The sequence below is a fragment of the Colletes latitarsis genome, chromosome 11 (genome assembly GCF_051014445.1).
Source record: "Colletes latitarsis isolate SP2378_abdomen chromosome 11, iyColLati1, whole genome shotgun sequence".
Lineage (NCBI taxonomy): Eukaryota > Metazoa > Arthropoda > Insecta > Hymenoptera > Colletidae > Colletes > Colletes latitarsis.
The window spans coordinates 29,855,024-29,874,194 of NC_135144.1; the positions used below are offsets into that span (position 1 = coordinate 29,855,024).

The 19,171-nt window shown below is 39.6% G+C and overlaps 1 protein-coding gene across 1 annotated transcript in view; it reads left to right on the forward strand.

Annotated features, from left to right (window-relative positions):
* Positions 1-13,473: 13,473 nt before the first annotated feature.
* LOC143347706 (uncharacterized) overlaps positions 13,474-19,171 on the forward strand; it is a 134,534-nt gene continuing 128,836 nt past the window's right edge. The window contains exon 1 of the mRNA XM_076777140.1: positions 13,474-13,612. The gene's annotated coding sequence lies outside the window, so the exon portion shown is untranslated. The remainder of the gene's footprint in view (positions 13,613-19,171) is intronic.

Consider the following 19,171-nt stretch of genomic DNA (forward strand, 5'->3'; position numbering starts at 1 on the left):
TCCATAAACCGCGAGTATTTCCTACGCGACGACGTACACTCGGCCAAACAAGTCTCCGTACACCTAACGAGTTACAATCTTCGGGGATAACCGTTAAGCTGGACCGAGAGATGCAACGTTAACACTTTCAACTGTTTTTACAACTTGAACAAGAAAAATTCGAAGAAAGTAATTTGTATTTTTCAGTTACAACGTGCTTCGAAATAGCCTTCGATTTGAGAAAGAAACGAATTCCAGTTCGTATTTTAGGTCGTCTCGTAAATTCGTGCAGTTCGACGTTTTTAACACGTTCCGTGTACCATCGATGGTACATACTCTACAGTCAAATACTGTTGTTTAATTCAATCATACTACCCAATTCCAATAATTCTTAAAATCCCAAGCATTGAAAAAAGATTTCCTCCCTTGAAGAATATGCATACTAATAGTTTGATTACTCGGACGAAAAAGGAGTTTTGTGGACTGTGGAGCATCGTCGATCGCAGTGAACAGGATGCAATCGAGCTAGGAACCTCCGGTCACGACGATTCCTCGATGGAAACGATGATGGGAGACGCGGCTAATTCGCGAAACGGTGTCGAAGGCATCCTAGAGCCCCGAGTCTGAGGAAGAGTCACGCCCTCCTCGTTACCCAAGGCTTCTCCCTTTTCGCGATAATATCTCGACAAATACCAACCCGTGGAACCCTTTAGCTCCGGTCCAAGCAGCCGCCTGCGCGCGTAATGCCCTAAAATTAAACAGCCCACGGCGCCAGGGACGGGCTCTCGACGTCGCGTTCCCCGGAATCAGGCTCGAACACGTTCGATGGAAAAAGTAAAACATAGAAAAAAGACTGTTTCGCGTCGTATTTTGACTAGCGTGTCGACTGGTCGTGCATCGCTGGCCAAGCACGACACGCGTCCGCGGCTTTGGACGGAAGTAGAAACTCATATCGATAGATCATTTCTCGTTGACACCGGTGTCGTTCTTTTGTAACGATCCGTCATCCAGTTTGTAGATTTCGTTTATACCAGAATCTTGCGATTCCTCAGCGACGACGACTCCGCGATCCGAGCAGCCACGAGTCCAGAAATCGGGGGAACGTGCATTTTCGTGTACGCGTATAGAAAGGGTCTAGCCGAATAAGCATGGTAAAAGTGCCCCCAAACCAAATTGAACGGGGTCAATACCACTCGATAGGTGGTTCGAAGAAACCCCTTTTCCCAAAGTCTCAACCCGGTATCTCTACTACAGGGGTAATTACGGGGTGAAAATCATTTTTTGGTTTATCCTCAATATCTCCCGCTCTACTCAATTAAAGATTATGAAAAAAATCATGGTTATTCTATCGATTGATGTACATGTTTGAGAATTTTTTCAGAATTTTTGGATGCAAATTCGATTTTTAAAAAATTCGAAAATATTTCAACCGTCGATTTTTTGTCGAAGTTATCAAGTGACCACATTTGTTTTTATACAGTATAAAGCTCTCAAAAGAATTAGTAATCCCTAATTTTTTCAGATTTTTCGAAGGGGTGGAACGTAGTGAAAAAAATAAAAAATGATTAAAAAATAGTGAAAAAGCTTTATATTGTCTTAATTACTTACGTGACCATGCTCATATTTTTACAGCTATAGCGTAACATTATGACTATTAATGCGTAATTTTTTCAGATTTTTTGGAAAAGTGCATTATTGTTAAATAAATATGAATTCATATTTCCTACTTCTTCATACCAAAAAAGGCCGCACATGCTTTTAAAATAGATATAATTAAAATATATTTGTTTACATACTTTGTTAACTGGACGCTAGATGTAATTTCAAATATATACGTGTGATACTGGACTCCTGTTGATTAGAACCACTACGGCGCGGCGCCGTGCATCGCGATGCGTTGATCATTTTGGTACAGCATCCTTGTGTATATAATATATAAAATTAATATTATAATGTATATAATATATATTGTGTGTATATTATATACATGAAGTTTTTTAAATATTCCTTAAATATTTTTGCTTTAATTAAAATAAATGATCTAAACAAGGTTTACCTGCTATTATTTTTATTGCCAGCATTAATAACTCGGTTTGTTCTTCAATCTTCATCGCTGCCAAATATGAGCATGGTCACGTAAGTAATTAAGACAATATAAAGCTTTTTCACTATTTTTTAATCGTTTTTTATTTTTTTCACTACGTTCCACCCCTTCGAAAAATCTGAAAAAATTAGGGATTACTAATTCTTTTGAGAGCTTTATACTGTATAAAAACAAATGTGGTCACTTGATAACTTCGACAAAAAAAAGACGGTTGAAATATTTTCGAATTTTTTAAAAATCGAATTTGCATCCAAAAATTCTGAAAAAATTCTCAAACATGTACATCAATCGATAGAATAACCATGATTTTTTTCATAATCTTTAATTGAGTAGAACGGGAGATATTAAGGATAAACCAAAAAATGATTTTCACCCCGTAATTACCCCTGTAGTAGAGATACCGGATTAAAACTTTGGGAAAAGGGGTTTCTTCGAACCACCTATCCAGTGGTATTAACCCCGTTCAATTTGGTTTGGGGGCACTTTTACCATGCTTATTCGGCTAGACCCTTTTATCTTCTTCGTCTATCCTCTCGCGGCGTCTCGTTGCGAACGCTCGGCGAAAAGCACTCACCGGAGGTTTCGGTGATAATTTATTGGTAATCGTAGTGGAAGGCATCGTCGACGAACGGGGTCTGGATGAGAGTGCAAGATTCTCGTTTACAAGCGGCACGATAAGCGACGATACAAGCGTGCAGATCGATAGACTATCTGAAAGTCAGATCGCTCATGGGCGATGCCGATGAAAGTGTACGTAAACAGACCGGCGAGCATGTACGTCGTAAGATAATCGTACCGAAGGAAAACGATACGGCTTATAAATACACGGTGCCATTGTTCTGGGCAATTATTGAACTTATTTTACATTTGCACACGATCATTCGACGCCAGTGTGTCGCTTCGAAGTCGTTGGCGTATAAAATGACCGGCGAGATTAAAATTGCATGAAAAATATTTCAATGGTACGAACGATATTAAACGTCCAATATAGAATTCCAACCACGTACATACGTTTGTACAGGATATCGATATTTAATTTAACTTTCGAACGGTTTTTCTTATAAGGAAAGGCGCAGGGAGAGCTTCTCGCGCTTGAAAATCCATTATAAATTCGATGCACGAATCCGTCGGCACGCTTCGCGCCTCCATCACTGTAAGTCGATAATAATCTGGTGATTCTGCACGCAAACGCAATATCAAACTTATATCTCGTACGTGCACGTGCTACTAAATACGCGAAACTTTCGATAATGCGTCCGTCGATGGTTTTCCTGTTGCATAATTACAGCTGGAAATTATTCATAGAAAACGCCCGAGGTGCATCGCGTAAAGGTGGATAATATGGATTGGAGCAAGAAATTCATTTTTCGTTGAGATTCTTTTATGGAAAAACTACAGAAGGCACTTAATATGAGGCAATAGAAATCTCCCATTCCATTAATTCTATTAATAAAAATATGAATTTCCATCAACAGTCGATACACCACTACCGATAACTTTAACCTCGTAAAGACCGTACTACTGGTCCAAACTCGTAAAAATTAGACAAACTTAGAATACATTGCAGAACTGCAATTCGCGTTGAAACAAATTGACAACTGTACCGAAACAATTTGTGAGTTATGAGTCGAAGACGATATTCATGAACTTGAACTCGTGGAACTTGGTACCTGAACTATCTGAACGCGTGGAAACTGACATCAGCTGATATTGGTCTGGCAAATCATAACTTTGGCGCGCGAATTCTAAAAACCAAAGTCTGCAACCGACTACAACGCACAAAACCTCCGATGCAAACGACTCTAAGCTTCCTTAGATTTGGGCTTTGGGCTCGTAGAACTCGTAGGAAGATTCCGAGTAAATAAGGCCCCGGAGTACACTCGTCGATTGCACCGAACTTATGACATCCGGCGTAGGTGACAGCAGAGTTGAGGAAACGCGATAACAGCCTGTTCTAGACTCGTAGGACAGGATAGAGGTGATCTTGATCTCGTAAAACTAGATACTCGTCGACCTTGGACCCGCGGGATTCGATAACGGCCGGTTCTGGATTCGTGGGACGCAGGAACGACCAGTCCTAGTCTAGCTGGGCTTTGAAAACGTACGAGTTAATGCCAGTCAGGGGTGAACTCGTTGAGATCGATCCAAATCATCTTTGGACACGAGGGATCCTGTTGGATCCCGGGTTGCGGGATTAAGAGCAACGCTTTACTAAAGAGACGCGTAGGTTTATTAGATCGTTACGGCAAGTTCCGCACGTTGGTACAAACTTCAGAGATCTGCACTGAGTCCAAAGATGCGCGTTGTATATGTATCGAAGGGGTGAGAGTGCAATGCTTAGCGTACGGAATGAGTAACTGGGTACAGGAAGCTAGAAAGGCTGGAATTTGTGTCTATGTTAGCTTACGAGTTAGTCGTACGACAATCCAATTTAGGTTTCACGCGTGATCGTAGAACTCGAGTCTTGGGAATTTTTAGGTATCCTGGATCCTCGAGGATCAGCAACCTTGATTTGACGAGAAAAGCTCAGGACGCGCGAGGTTCGTCCTATCCATGGCTCTGCAAACTCTGAGTTTCGAGGATTGCTACTCGGGCTCTCGAGAGTCTTGGGATTCCCGGGGATATTCAAATCCCACGAGTCCCTCGAAACCTGTAGACCTTTTAAATTCCAGGCTCCCCTGAAAATCTACGAAGAGAATTCTTGGTAGATTCGAATATTCTTGGACACTTGTCCTTGCACTCTTATCGTAATCCCCCGAGTCTGGATTAAACTAATATCAAGTCTCGTGATCTTGAGATCGTCGATACCGAGATCCGTGATTTTAAAATCGTTATCGTGTCCCGGGAGTCCAATATGCCTATGGAAATCGAGCTGTCGAAAGTCGAGGTCACCCGTTCCCAACGAGTCTAGATCTAACCGAGTCCAAGGATGATGGTTATCGCGTTTTACGAACCTCGAATCGCCGGTATCGGGTCCTATCAGTCTAGAATCAGCTGTTATCGTGTTCTATAAATCGAAGACCCGACGGACACCGAGTTCTACGTGTTTCGAGGTCGTCCTTATCGAATTCGACGAGTTTCGAATCAGTCGTTATCGCGTTTCACGAGTCCAGAACCGGTCGTTATCGGGTTCTGCAAGTGCAAGATGAGTATTAGGTCCAACGAATCCAAGGCCAATCGGGTTCTACGAGTCCAAAAGCGATTTTTCTAAATCTTGCGTATCGTACAAATCTATTACCACGCAGCAAACTTAATTGAACTTCGTTCCGTTCTATTAAAATTAATTCGAGGAAAAGCACGAGACTGTACTTTTACCAACCTAAAGCGTATGTAAATACCTTAGATACACGTAGAAAAAACGGTGCGTTTATCTGACCATAAATTTAAGACACGACAAGTTGCCGAATCATAAATTCAGCAAGAACATTTATCATTCATCGTTTGCATTAGCATTTCATCGTAGAGAAAAAAAGAAACTATCGTCCGTAGGTCGACACAGGCAAGATTGATCTAATAACTTTCAACTCTCGCAAATGGCGCTTAAACCCAACAAAAAAGTCATAATCTCACGCTGTAAATTCAGCTAAATCAATTTTATAAGAGCTTTATCTCCTCAAGATTGAACGGTCTGATGGAACTACTCGGCCCAAGTCTAATCCTGATGTATGTATCGGCTGAAAGTGTCTCATTTCTCGCCTTATAACAGCGTTAAATCTTCCGGGAAGATAACACGGCTCTGCCTAGTTCCGCGAGGCGAGTCTTCGCGTAATAATGAAATTTACAGGTGGAGCTGATCCTAGGGATGGATGGGGGTCCATTCTTGGAACGAGAACGCGGATAATTGAAGCGGGATGCAATCGAGGGAACACCGAGGTGCCGAAACGGGTCTTAAACGAGCTCGAAAGATGAGATAAGGGCCCCGTAATACTCGCCAAGATGAATTGCATCGTGCATAAAGGGCGAGGCCTTCGAGGTTCGTCATATTTTATGACTCATTTTGTTGCTCTTTACTGTCCCATTCTCCGTACCGGCGTCCATCGTCTTTAAATCTTACATGGTCGACTACTTTCTCCCGAACATCCAACGTTTACGACTATTTCAGCAATTGATAAGAAATTAATTAAAACGATCATTTTGCAAGAAAGGAAACGTTTGTTAACTTTATTCTTATCTCTGCAACATCTACGTTCAATTTGTCGCGTACCAAACGATTAACCTCCTGTTACGTTTAAGTGAAAAAATATTGAAGTTGACGGAGTATTCTTTGTACATTCATGGGCGTTTTAGGTTAGAAAATTTTTAAGAAAATTCACTACCAGAGATATTTTATTATTTAAATACGATACCAATCGTTATTATAACGATTATGATACCGTATTTATAACGTTCTAAATAAGAGAAATTAACGATTTTACGAACACGTGAGCGAGGCTGAACTTGGACGAAAAAAATGGCTGCTGGCGAACGCGTTGAGCCTCGAAATGCTTTTTCTTTGTCATCGTTGCACGATTATTCGTTGCAGTATATTCAAGACTAGTCGAAAATAAGTTCAATGGGAAATTGTGGGTAAACTGATCTCCTGTTGCTTGAAAAAAAGTTTTGATACGAGCGAGTCAAGTCTCGAAATGGCTTCCCATTTTGATCGTTGTACGATTGTTTGTCACAGTATAGTCACACTCAGATGTTAAAGAAAATAAATCTAGACGGAGATTTCGAATTTTAATTACAAAATAAGTTCAATGGGGAATTGTGGGTAAACTGATCTCCAGTTGCTTGAAAAAAAGTTTGATACGAGCGAGTCAAGTCCCGAAATGGCTTCCCATTTTGATCGTTGTACGATTGTTTGTCACAGTATAGTCACACTCAGATGTTAAAGAAAATAAATCTAGACGGAGCTCTCGAATTTTAATTAAAAAAATAAGATCAATGGGGAATTGTGGGTAAACTGATCTCCAATTGCTTGAAAAAAAGTTTTGATACGAGCGAGTCAAGTCCCGAAATGGCTTCCCATTTTGATCGTTGTACGATTGTTTGTCACAGTATAGTCACACTCAGATGTTAAAGAAAATAAATCTAGACGGAGCTCTCGAATTTTAATTAAAAAAATAAGATCAATGGGAAATGGTGGGTAAACTGATCTCCAGTTGCTTGAAAAAAAGTTTTGATATGAGCGAGTCAAGTCTCGAAATGGCTTCCCATTTTGATCGTTGTACGATTGTTTGTCACAGTATAGTCACACTCAGATGTTAAAGAAAATAAATCTAGACGGAGCTCTCGAATTTTAATTAAAAAAATAAGATCAATGGGGAATTGTGGGTAAGCTGATTTCCAGTTGCTTGAAAAAAAGTTTTGATACGAGCGAGTCAAGTCTCGAAATGGCTTCCCATTTTGATCGTTGTACGATTGTTTGTCACAGTATAGTCACACTCAGATGTTAAAGAAAATAAATCTAGACGGAGATTTCGAATTTTAATTAAAAAAATAAGTTCAATGGGGAATTGTGGGTAAACTGATCACCAGTTGCTTGAAAAAAAGTTTTGATACGAGCGAGTCAAGTCCCGAAATGGCTTCCCATTTTGATCGTTGTACGATTGTTTGTCACAGTATAGTCACACTCAGATGTTAAAGAAAATAAATCTAGACGGAGATTTCGAATTTTAATTAAAAAAATAAGATCAATGGGGAATCGTGGGTAAGCTGATTTCCAGCTGGCTGAAAACAAGATTTGAATTCGAGGGGTTTGGGCGCGTAAATTTTGTCGGGGAGTGTATCGACGAAAACCGAGCGCTAATTTCGCCGCAATCAAAAGGAATCCGGTAATTCGCGTGACTCTACGATAAAATTTTTTACCCGCTATTTTTAGAGCGGCGCTCTCTGTTGAGCGACCAGTATCTCCGCGGTCGGTGCATCGAACCCCGCGATCGGTTCCAAGATTGAGATAAGCAGCTTGCGAAGAAATAAGTAGTTTAAGCCTGTTCGCGTGGCCGGAGATTGGTCTGACGTCGCTTCCCACCGAGAAGTGGGGATGTTTTATGCATGGGCCCCGCGTTATGCATCATTCCAGGTGCATCTCGAACAGAACCCGTCGAACTCTGGTTCCGCGCGAGGGACGCGTTCAACTCGATCGGCGAACACGTGTTTATCGGGAAAAATGTTAGAAACAAACGAACACATCCGAGCGAAATACACCTGCAATTTAATCTTATCGTCGATATAGAAATTCGTGCTCGCGCGGAACGTAAAAATAAAACGAAATCTACGATAAAATTGTTTTCAACTATCGGAACAGTGTTGGTTAGTTGGTGGACAAGTTTCTCGAAATATAAAAGTTAATGGAAATATACTTCGACTGTAATATAATATGTAATATAATAGTCGACTCCTAGTCGAAATGTACATTCATGGAATATAAAAGTCAATCGAAATATACGATGACATTTGGAATAATTGCATATTACAGGATACTAAAAAATTGGTTTTAAGTATCAGAAGAGTCTTAATACGCTGTTAGTGGTCTGGAGAAGTTTGTCGAAATATAAATTCGTGGAATGTAAAAGTTAATCGAAAAATACGACAATATTTGGAATAATTGCATATTACAGGATACTAAAAAATTGGTTTTAAGTATCAGAAGAGTCTTAATACGCTGTTAGTGGTTTGGAGAAGTTTGTCGAAATGTACATTCATGGAATATAAAAGTCAATCGGAATATACGATAACATTTGGAATAATTGCATATTACAGGACATTACAAATTGTTTTTAAGTATAAGAAGAGTCTTAATACGCTGTTAGTGGTCTGGAGAAGTTTGTCGAAATGTACATTCATGGAATATAAAAGTTAATCGGAATATACGATGACATTTGGAATAATTGCATATTACAGGACATTACAAATTGTTTTTAAGTATCAGAAGAGTCTTAACACGCTGTGGGTGGTTTTGAGAAGTTTGTCGAAATGTACATTCGTGGAATGTAAAAGTTAATCGAAAAATACGACAATATTTGGAATAATTGCATATTACAGGACATTACAAATTGTTTTTAAGTATAAGAAGTGTCTTAATACGCTGTTAGTGGTCTGGAGAAGTTTGTCGAAATGTACATTTATGGAATATAAAAGTCAATCGAAATATACGATGACATTTGGAATAATTGCATACTACAGGATACTAAAAAATTGTTTTTAAGTATCAGAAGAGTCTTAATACGCTGTTGGTGGTTTAGAGAAGTTTGTCGAAATATAAATTCGTGGAATGTAAAAGTTAATCGAAAAATACGACAATATTTGGAATAATTGCATATTACAGGACATTACAAATTGTTTTTATGTATCAGAAGAGTCTTAATACGCTGTTAGTGGTCTGGAGAAGTTTGTCGAAATGTACATTCGTGGAATATAAAAGTTAATCGAAATATACGATGACATTTGGAATAATTGCATATTACAGGACATTACAAATTGTTTTTAAGTATCAGAAGAGTCTTAATACGCTGTTAGTGGTCTGGAGAAGTTTGTCGAAATATAAATTCGTGGAATGCAAAAGTTAATCGGAAAATACGACAATATTTGGAATAATTGCATATTACAGGATACTAAAAAATTGGTTTTAAGTATCAGAAGAGTCTTAATACCCTGTTGGTGGTTTGGAGAAGTTTGTCGAAATGTACATTCGTGGAATATAAAAGTTAATCGAAATATACGATGACATTTGGAATAATTGCATATTACAGGACATTACAAAGTGTTTTTAAGTATCAGAAGAGTCTTAATACGCTGTTGGTGGTTTGGAGAAGTTTGTCGAAATATAAATTCGTGGAATGTAAAAGTTAATTGAAAAATACGACAATATTTGGAATAATTGCATATTACAGGACATTACAAAGTGTTTTTAAGTATCAGAAGAGTCATAATACGCTGTTAGTGGTCTGGAGAAGTTTGTCGAAATGTACATTCATGGAATATAAAAGTTAATCGAAATATACGATGACATTTGTAATAATTGCATATTACAGGATACTAAGAAATTGTTTTTAAGTATCAGAAGAGTCTTAATACGCTGTCAGTGGTTTCGAGAAGTTTGTCGAAATGTACATTCATGGAATATAAAAGTTAATCGAAAAATACGACAATATTTGGAATAATTGCACATTACAGGACATTACAAAGTGTTTTTAAGTATCAGAAGAGTCTTAATACGCTGTTGGTGGTCTGGAGAAGTTTGTCGAAATATAAATTCGTGGAATGTAAAAGTTAATTGAAAAATACGACAAGATTTGGAATAATTGCATATTACAGGACATTAAAAATTGTTGTTAACTATAGGAAGAGTGTTAACATGCTGTTGGTAATTGAAGAGGAAAAATATAGACCAGTTTATCGTAACGTAAATTCATGGAATATAAAAGTTAATTGAAATCTACATCATATGGAATAATTGCGTATTACCCGGTGTTGAAAATTATTTTTAAATATACGAGGAGTGTTGATACGTTGTTAATAGTTGAAGAGGGAAGGTGTGGATAAGTTTGTCGAAATATGGGATAACGTTTGAAATAATTGAGTAATAGAGGGCGCTAAAAATTGATTTTAACTATCGCGAGAGTGTCAATACACTGTTGGGTGTTGAAGAGGTTTGAAGAAATTTGTCAAAATGGCATTTGGAACAATTCCTCGTTGGCTGAAGATTATTGGCTAAAGAGTGTCGATACAGTGTGGTTGGTTGCGTAGAAGTTTGTCGAAATATTAACTTTCTCGAGATATTGGCTGTCGCGTGTCGCGTATACACGGTATCGGGGATGTTTGACAGAGGCGTGCTAGTGGGGGGAAGTTGTAGGGAGAGTGGGGGCGTGTGTTACGCAGGATTTAGGGTTCGGTGTGGTGGTGAGGAGCCACGGGACCGGTGGTGGAGAAACAGAGCCGGCGGCAGCAGCAGCAGCACCAGCACACACGCTGCGGAGAAGCCTCGCTGCTCTCGGTCGGAGCAGTCTACGGCGATCTTCGGCCCTCACGGTGTCCCCGTATGGCCATGCGTCGCCTTCGATATCCTCGTCGACACCAGGCAAAAATCTATCGTCGACCCTCCGCGAAATTTCACCGTCGCCGGGATCCACGGGGACCGTTCGTCGACCGCTGCACGTCGGGGAAACATCACCGGAGCATCGCACCTTCGTCGACGCCCGGAACACAGAGAAGACAGAGCCTCTTGCCTTTCGTTCCTTAGAAATTCTAAAGTCTACCCGGAGCCCGTATTCAGCGGGGAGCGCAGAGTTCGAACGTGGACGCCTCCACGGTCGCTTGCAGGCAACGATCACGTCGTGGCGACCACGCACGCACCCCCGAACTTGCTACGACCCGCACGCGGGAGGACCAACCCGTGCGGTCCACCTATCGCTCCGCAACTGGACGATCGAGTCAGTGTTACTCTTGATTTCCGCGCGAGTGCCGGTCCGCGGCCTGCCCGTCATCGAACCACCCGTCGGATCATCCGAATCGACGGATCCCCGCCGAGGCGTCGTGAAAATGAGTGTCGCGCGTCCACGGACGTTCCGGCGTCGAAGAGCGACGCATGTACCCCGGTGAAATCGCTCGAATGAAAATGGGCAATCGTTAGATCGCCACGGACGGAGTAGAAAAAAACAGAACGAGACGAGTGTGAATTGCCGCGCGAACGACAAAAGTGAATTTCCCCCCAGTGCGAATCCGTGCGAGACTGGACCCGTTTCGAAATGTGTTTTCATCGAATCGAACCTCGATCGAGCGCGATCGTCTAAAAATACACGGCGAGATAAAACCGTTATCGAGGCGTGTATGTACCCGGCGATCTGTATCGATTCGATAAACGTGATTCCGCCGTTATTTTTACGCTCGGGGTTATGGGGGGGTGGGGGGGTAAGCAGAGAGAAATCGAATTGTTCGCGAGCCGTTTACGCGCGTTATCAGGAGCACGTGTCCGCGCGAGCAATTCGGGAATCGTGCGTGTTCTTTTCCATCGATCGGTCGGTCGTTTTTCGCAGTGTCTCACGGGTGCAACGGGGATCGAGAAAATCGTCCGGAACCGGTGTTGCGTGGACAGGCCAGCCGACGGTCGCTGCACATTATAACCGACGAGAGGCGATTTCTCGCAGACGGAAGTGAAAAGATCGCAGCCCGGCGCCAGTCGTTGCCTCTTCCGACACGCGTCGCAACGTCGACAGAACTGCACCGAGTTTGATCGAGGAAACACGATAGATACGCGGAATATCTCCAAGTGCGGTTTCGATGGAATTTCGAAAATAAATATAAAAGAAACTGGTCGAGATTAGGTCTGGTTTAGGTTTGGAATCGCAGCGACTTCGATTCGAGGAACGCGGAGGACGATACGCGCGGTTTCGATGTGATTCCAGTGAAAAGAACTGCGCGATCTTCTCGATCGATCATCCCCTCGAAGGACTCCGGCACGGACGTATAAAACAATCGTTATTATCGCGTCGGTGCTCGACATCGCGATCGATCTCGAGAAACGAAAATTACCCAGTGGGGGAATCCCCGTGGAGGGCTCGGGGCGCAGGTTTCGAGTCGGTGGATCGGAAGGAAGTATAGTCCTCGTGCAGGAACGTCGTATATCTTGTCGGTAATGCGCACAAATTATGCGTCTCGCGCCTCCATGGCCACCGAGAAAACCGAGCAACGGTTGCGCGTTTACGCTTACGGATAATCCGGCGTCCACAGTTGCCTCTCTTGTTCCCCATATTCCTGCCACGCTTTTGCTCCGCCGTCTCTTTCCATTCGTCGTTAAAGAAACGACTTTGGGCGTCCCTCGTTCGTGAAATTTGCGTTCTTCTTCGACGTCCTCTCCGCGTGCCACGAGACGAGGCATTACTCATCCAAGCGACGCCCCCGGTGTTTTCACGCGACTCTTTTGCAACTTTGAGATTTTTCTTCCCCGACCGCCCTGCACGAAGGCGTCTCGAGCCGAAAATCGCACGCGTCTGGGAACAGTGTCGAAGCGATTGATTTTTCTGGCGGGAGAGGAACGATCGAACAACATCGAGGATTCTACGCCGCGAATAAATCCGCCAGGATGCTTTCTACTCTTTGAACATCGTTGGCCGACTGTCGGAAGAATTCTTGCGACACTGTCGCACAGCTGTCAGTGAAAATAGGAAGCATCGAGTACCGTTATTCGGTGTCCGCGGGCTCCGTTTACCTAGATCTCGAAAGTGAACAGCCACGCGTGTCGAGAGTGCAATTACTTTGAGATCTCGATGATCGCGGGACTTGGCAATCGACCCTGGGAGCTCTACGATGAAATCTGACGTACGAACGTACGGATCGCGATAGTTTCTCTTTTAATATCACTCGAACTGAATTTGGATGAAACGAGGAAACGTGGGATCGATGGTGAAATTGTTCAGTGAAGGATCGTTGGAGAAGCCGTTCGCGAAGATTCGAGCATCGTGTCTGTGTTCAGGATAAAAAATCTGTGCTGTTCGGTGACGAAATTATCTACGAATGGTACCTGCGGAAGCTCGTGCGACGCTCGTTCTGGTGAGTACTTCTATCGCTACACAAATTCAGGTTTTCATCGATAGAATTAACGAAACTGGAGCTTCGCAGAGGGTGATCTCAACCCTTAAATGCGACAATTCACACAGAGTGTTCGGCCACTCCTGGGAAAAATTTTAATGAGAGATTCTAAGGGCCAAAATAAGACGAAAATCAAGAATACTAATTTGTTGATTGAAGCTTCGTTAAAAAGTTATTAACGTTTAAAGTTCCGCCCGTACTGAATTTTTTTCTCGAAAGTGGGTAGGATTTCGGGGGTATGTCTATTCACTAAAAATGATTAAAATTAACCCCTTTAATTAAAAATAATTTTTTTAGAACGATTAGAAGCTTATCAAATTCGTCGAAAAATTTGTCCACCTACTAGAATTTTTTTCTAGAAAGTGGGTAGGATTTCGGGGGTATATCTAATGACAAAAAATGATTGTATTTGACCTCTGCAATCGAAAATAATTTTTCTAAAACGATTTGAAATTTTTTTTTTCCGTCGAAAAATTTCACCATTCTCGAATTTTTTTCTCGAAAGTGAGTAGGATTTCGGGGGTATGTCATTTCACTAAAAATAATTAAAATTAACCCCTTTAATTAAAAATAATTTTTTTAGAACGATTAGAAGCTTTTCAAATTCGTCGAAAAATTTGTCCACATTCTTGAATTTTTTTCTCGAAAGTGCGTAGGAATTCGGGGGTATGTCTAATGACCAAAAATGATTGTATTTGACCCCTACAATCGAAAATAATTTTTCTAAAACGATTTGAAATTTTTTTTTTCCGTCGAAAATTCCACACCTTCTCGAATTTTTTTTTCGAAAATGAGTAGGATTTCGGGGGTATATCTATCCACCAAAAATTATTGTAATTAACCCCTTTAGTTAAAAATAATTTTTTTAGAACGATTAGAAGCTTTTCAAATTCGACGAAAAATTTCTCACCTTCTCGAATTTTTTTCTCGAAAGTGCGTAGGAATTCGGGGGTATGTCTAATGACCAAAAATGATTGTATTTGACCCCTGCAATCGAAAATAATTTTTCCAAAACGATTTGAAATTTTTTTTTCCGTCGAAAATTCCACACCTTCTCGAATTTTTTTGTCGAAAATGAGTAGCATTTCGGGGGTATATCTATCCACCAAAAATTATTGTAATTAACCCCTTTAGTTAAAAATAATTTTTTTAGAACGATTAGAAGCTTTTCAAATTCGTCGTATAATTTGTCCACATTCTTGAATTTTTTTCTCGAAAGTGCGTAGGAATTCGGGGGTATGACTAATGACCAAAAATGATTGTATTTGACCCCCGCAATTGAAAATAATTTTTCTAAAACGATTTGAAATTTTTTTTTTCCGTCGAAAAATTTCACCCTTCTCGAATTTTTTTCTCGAAAGTGAGTAGGATTTCGGGGGTATGTCAATTCACTAAAAATAATTAAAATTAACCCCTTTAATTAAAAATAATTTTTTTAGAACGATTAGAAGCTTTTCAAATTCGTCGAAAAATTTGTCCACATTCTTGAATTTTTTTCTCGAAAGTGCGTAGGAATTCGGGGGTATGTCTAATGACCAAAAATGATTGTAATTGACCCCTGCAATCGAAAATAATTTTTCTAAAACGATTTGAAATTTTTTTTTCCTTCGAAAAATTTCACACCTTCTCGAATTTTTTTCTAGAAAATGAGAAAGATTTCGGGGGTATGTCTATTCACTAAAAATGATTGAAATTAACCCCTTTAGTTAAAAATAATTTTTTTAGAACGATTAGAAGCTTTTCAAATTCGTCGAAAAATTTGTCCACATTCTTGAATTTTTTTCTCGAAAGTGCGTAGGAATTCGGGGGTATGTCTAATGACCAAAAATGATTGTAATTGACCCCTGCAATCGAAAATAATTTTTCTAAAACGATTTGAAATTTTTTTTTCCTTCGAAAAATTTCACACCTTCTCGAATTTTTTTCTCGAAAGTGAGTAGGATTTCGGGGGTATATCTATCCACCAAAAATGATTAAAATTAACCCCTTTACTAAAAAATAATTTTTTTAGAACGATTAGAAACTTTTCAAATTCGTCGAAAAATTTGTCCACCTACTAGAATTTTTTTCTCGAAACTGAGTAGGATTTCGGGGTTATGTGTATTCACCAAAAATGATTGTAATTGACCCCCGGAACCGAAAATAATTTTTCCAGAACGATTTGAAATTGTTGAATTTAATGCTTAATAACTTTTTAACGAAGCTTCCATCGACAAATTGGTATTCTTGATTTTCGTGTTATTTTGGCCTCTAGAATTCCCCATTAAAATTTTTCCCAGGGGTGACCGAACACCCTGTATATGGATTTGAGTAAATCTTACGTTTTGCACGAATGCATAAACGTCTGTGGTCTATCTATCGCTTCGCGAGATCCGACGATCCAGCCTGAACTTTAAAAACGGGTCGAAATTTGCATTTTAATATTTAATTACAGAAAACGGCGGATCGCGTCGAATTAGTAGTCACGCTTCGGTTTTAATATATTTTAATTTTGTTTAAATTTCAAAGTCGTACGTCGTCTACGAAAACAAGTAAAAAAAAAAAAAAAAGTGGCACGGACCAGGTTAATCAATTAAAGATTTGTTTATCGGGTAGAAAGTCCCGGTTTCTTTCATTTAATATTTATCTCCCTCCCTCCCCTCCCCCCGGTATGAACATGCTCGAGCGCGCGCATACGTAATCAATGTAAAATTTAATCACGCACGGAAATTAATATGCAAATATATACGGAATGTGAATGACTGCATGTAATCGTAGATCGTAATTGTGATAATAATTGACAACCAGATAAAGAAGATATATTTATGTATTTGTCGTAACAACGACGTCAGAAATAACGGGCAATTTAGGAAAATTAGTACGTTTTAACGCGACGAGTACTTTACCTTGGGGATTGATTAATTGAGCCGTTTATTTTGAAAGTGGCGTAAGTCCATTCGAGGTATCGAAGGATTTGCGTTAGATTAAATTTAAAAATATGGGTAGAATAATGTTTTTGAGTTTCTAGGGGTGTCGAATTTATCATCCCAATTAGCATAAATAACATTATTTAAGAAATAATATGTTTTTGATGGCTATGATTGTTCGTACGCCACTTTCAAATCAATGAAATGACGTTTTCAATTCTTAAGAGAGCACAAGTCCATGGGAGAAGTAAATTTCTCTTGAAATAAAAATAAATTTATCCACTCTTATGTTATAAACCGTCAGTTCGTTGACTCTTCAAGTTTCGGCGAATTCCTGTTACGCGTTGTTACGTTTCACGTAATAAACCATTTTCCCCCATCCACCGACGACTCCGTAAAGGATCGAGGCGTGTACAGCAATTGAGATTAATTTTTCGTAGAAGAAATTCGTATCTCGACCGGTAACCGTGGTAGCAAAATTCTCAAACAGTTGTCAAACACACAAAAGAGTTTGTGGTTCGTTTAAAAGTTTCACTTCCGAATTTTATCTCTATTTTGCACTAAAATTCGTACCCCATTTGTTCCCCATTTTGTAACCAGCAAGAAGATCGTCGTGATCCATAAATTTGAACGCCGTTTTAAAAAAGAAAACGCTAATTCTCGCTTTTGGTTGTCCCTCCCCGTTTAGTATGAATTTTCCAACGAGGTTAGAATTTTCTACGATTATTTACCAAGTGGGCAAGTATCCTTTCACGAAGCACAAACACTCGCGCGACGCTTTGTTGATTGACCATTACTCCACTTACGATGCCGCCGCGCAGCAAAATTACCATGAATTAACATACGCGATAAGAGTGACGTTAGCGGTCTATAAGTACTTTAAATGTATCCGAAGGTATTCAATCTTGGGTATTGCGAAACCACGGTGGACGTATAGTACGCGGCGTGACACGTTAACGCACCCTGATTGAACCGTAACACAAATTAGGTGTGCTTAAATTACATCGAAAACGACAACCTCTTCTCGGATACGTTTCAATGGCGATCTCGGACTCCGCTGACTCGTAACGCGATAAACCGACCAAACTTTACGAGCTTTGGATTCTGATTTCTGTTTTCCATGGTGGTAGGAGAATGCAAAGAACGATTTTACGCCGAGATGAACAAAATTTCACATTTTCTCATTCTCGACTCCATTTTCGAGAAGATTGATAGTTCGTTCAACTTTGTAAACGATTTTTTACAATTATCGTGTTCTACGATTTCTAGACCACCCTATATATTTCGTGAAGGCAAGGAATTCAAGTTGAAGGGGGGAAAACCACTGTGGCGGCTGAAAATGAAGGAAATTTTTAAGAATTTTTTGGGCGTAGCTATGAAACTTTTTCTGATAGATGTTTAATGTTTTTGACAGTACGTTTTTTGTAAAAATTTGCATTATTATAGCCCTGACCCTTAAGCAAAATGATTCAGTTGAGATTGAGAGTCCGTTCGAGGGTTAATTTTGTGAAAGTGAAAGAAATTTTCAAGAATTTTTTGGGCGTAGCTACGAAATTTTTTCTGATAAATGTTTAATGTTTTCGACAGTACGTTTTTTGTAAAAATTTGCATTATTATAGCCCTGACCCTTAAGCAAAATGATTCAGTTGAGATTGAGAGTCCGTTCGAGGGTTAATTTTGTGAAAGTGAAAGAAATTTTCAAGAATTTTTTGGGCGTAGCTACGAAATTTTTTCTGATAAATGTTCAATGTTTTCGACAGTACGTTTTTTGTAAAAATTTGCATTATTATAGCCCTGACCCTTAAGCAAAATGATTCAGTTGAGATTGAGAGTCCGTTCAAGGGTTAATTTTGTGAAATTGAAGGAAATTTTCAAGAATTTTTTGGGCGTAGCTACGAAATTTTTTCTGATAAATGTTCAATGTTTTCGACAGTACGTTTTTTGTAAAAATTTTCATTATTATAGCCCTGACCCTTAAGCAAAATGATTCAGTTGAGATTGAGAGTCCGTTCGAGGGTTAATTTTGTGAAATTGAAGGAAATTTTCAAGAATTTTTTGGGCGTAGCTACGAAATTTTTTCTGATAAATGTTTAATGTTTTCGAAAGTGCGTTTCTTGAACTACTTCTTCTAAAAATTTCGTATAAAAATATTTACTATAATAGCCACAATAGTAATCAGCGTGAGAGGCCTCCAAAAATTTGTTAAAAAGGGGGGACTTTTTTTTCTGCAAGTTGTGAAATCATGCAATTTTCTTAAACTATAAGACAGTAGCTTCTGTTGCACGTACCGGATTAAAAAAAATAAATATTCTTTATAAAACGGTGGAACTTTGAAGGAAAAGTTTCAAAAAACTGTGACATTCTGTACATCGACTAAATCTTCTCTAACTTTGTCACGTTTGCGAATTTTATTTAAATATTTTCGAGGATCATTGGAAGGAGATAAGAAAAAATTTTTTCAATCCGTCGTAGTGGTTTCCACCCTTAAAAAATATCTTTAGCAATACACCCAAGAGTGCCTCTAAAGGTAAACGAATCACAAAATTTAAAGGTTCCTAAGACCCCGTAATAACATTGCAATATCAGAAGCTCTTCTAGAAATTTCGTTGACCAT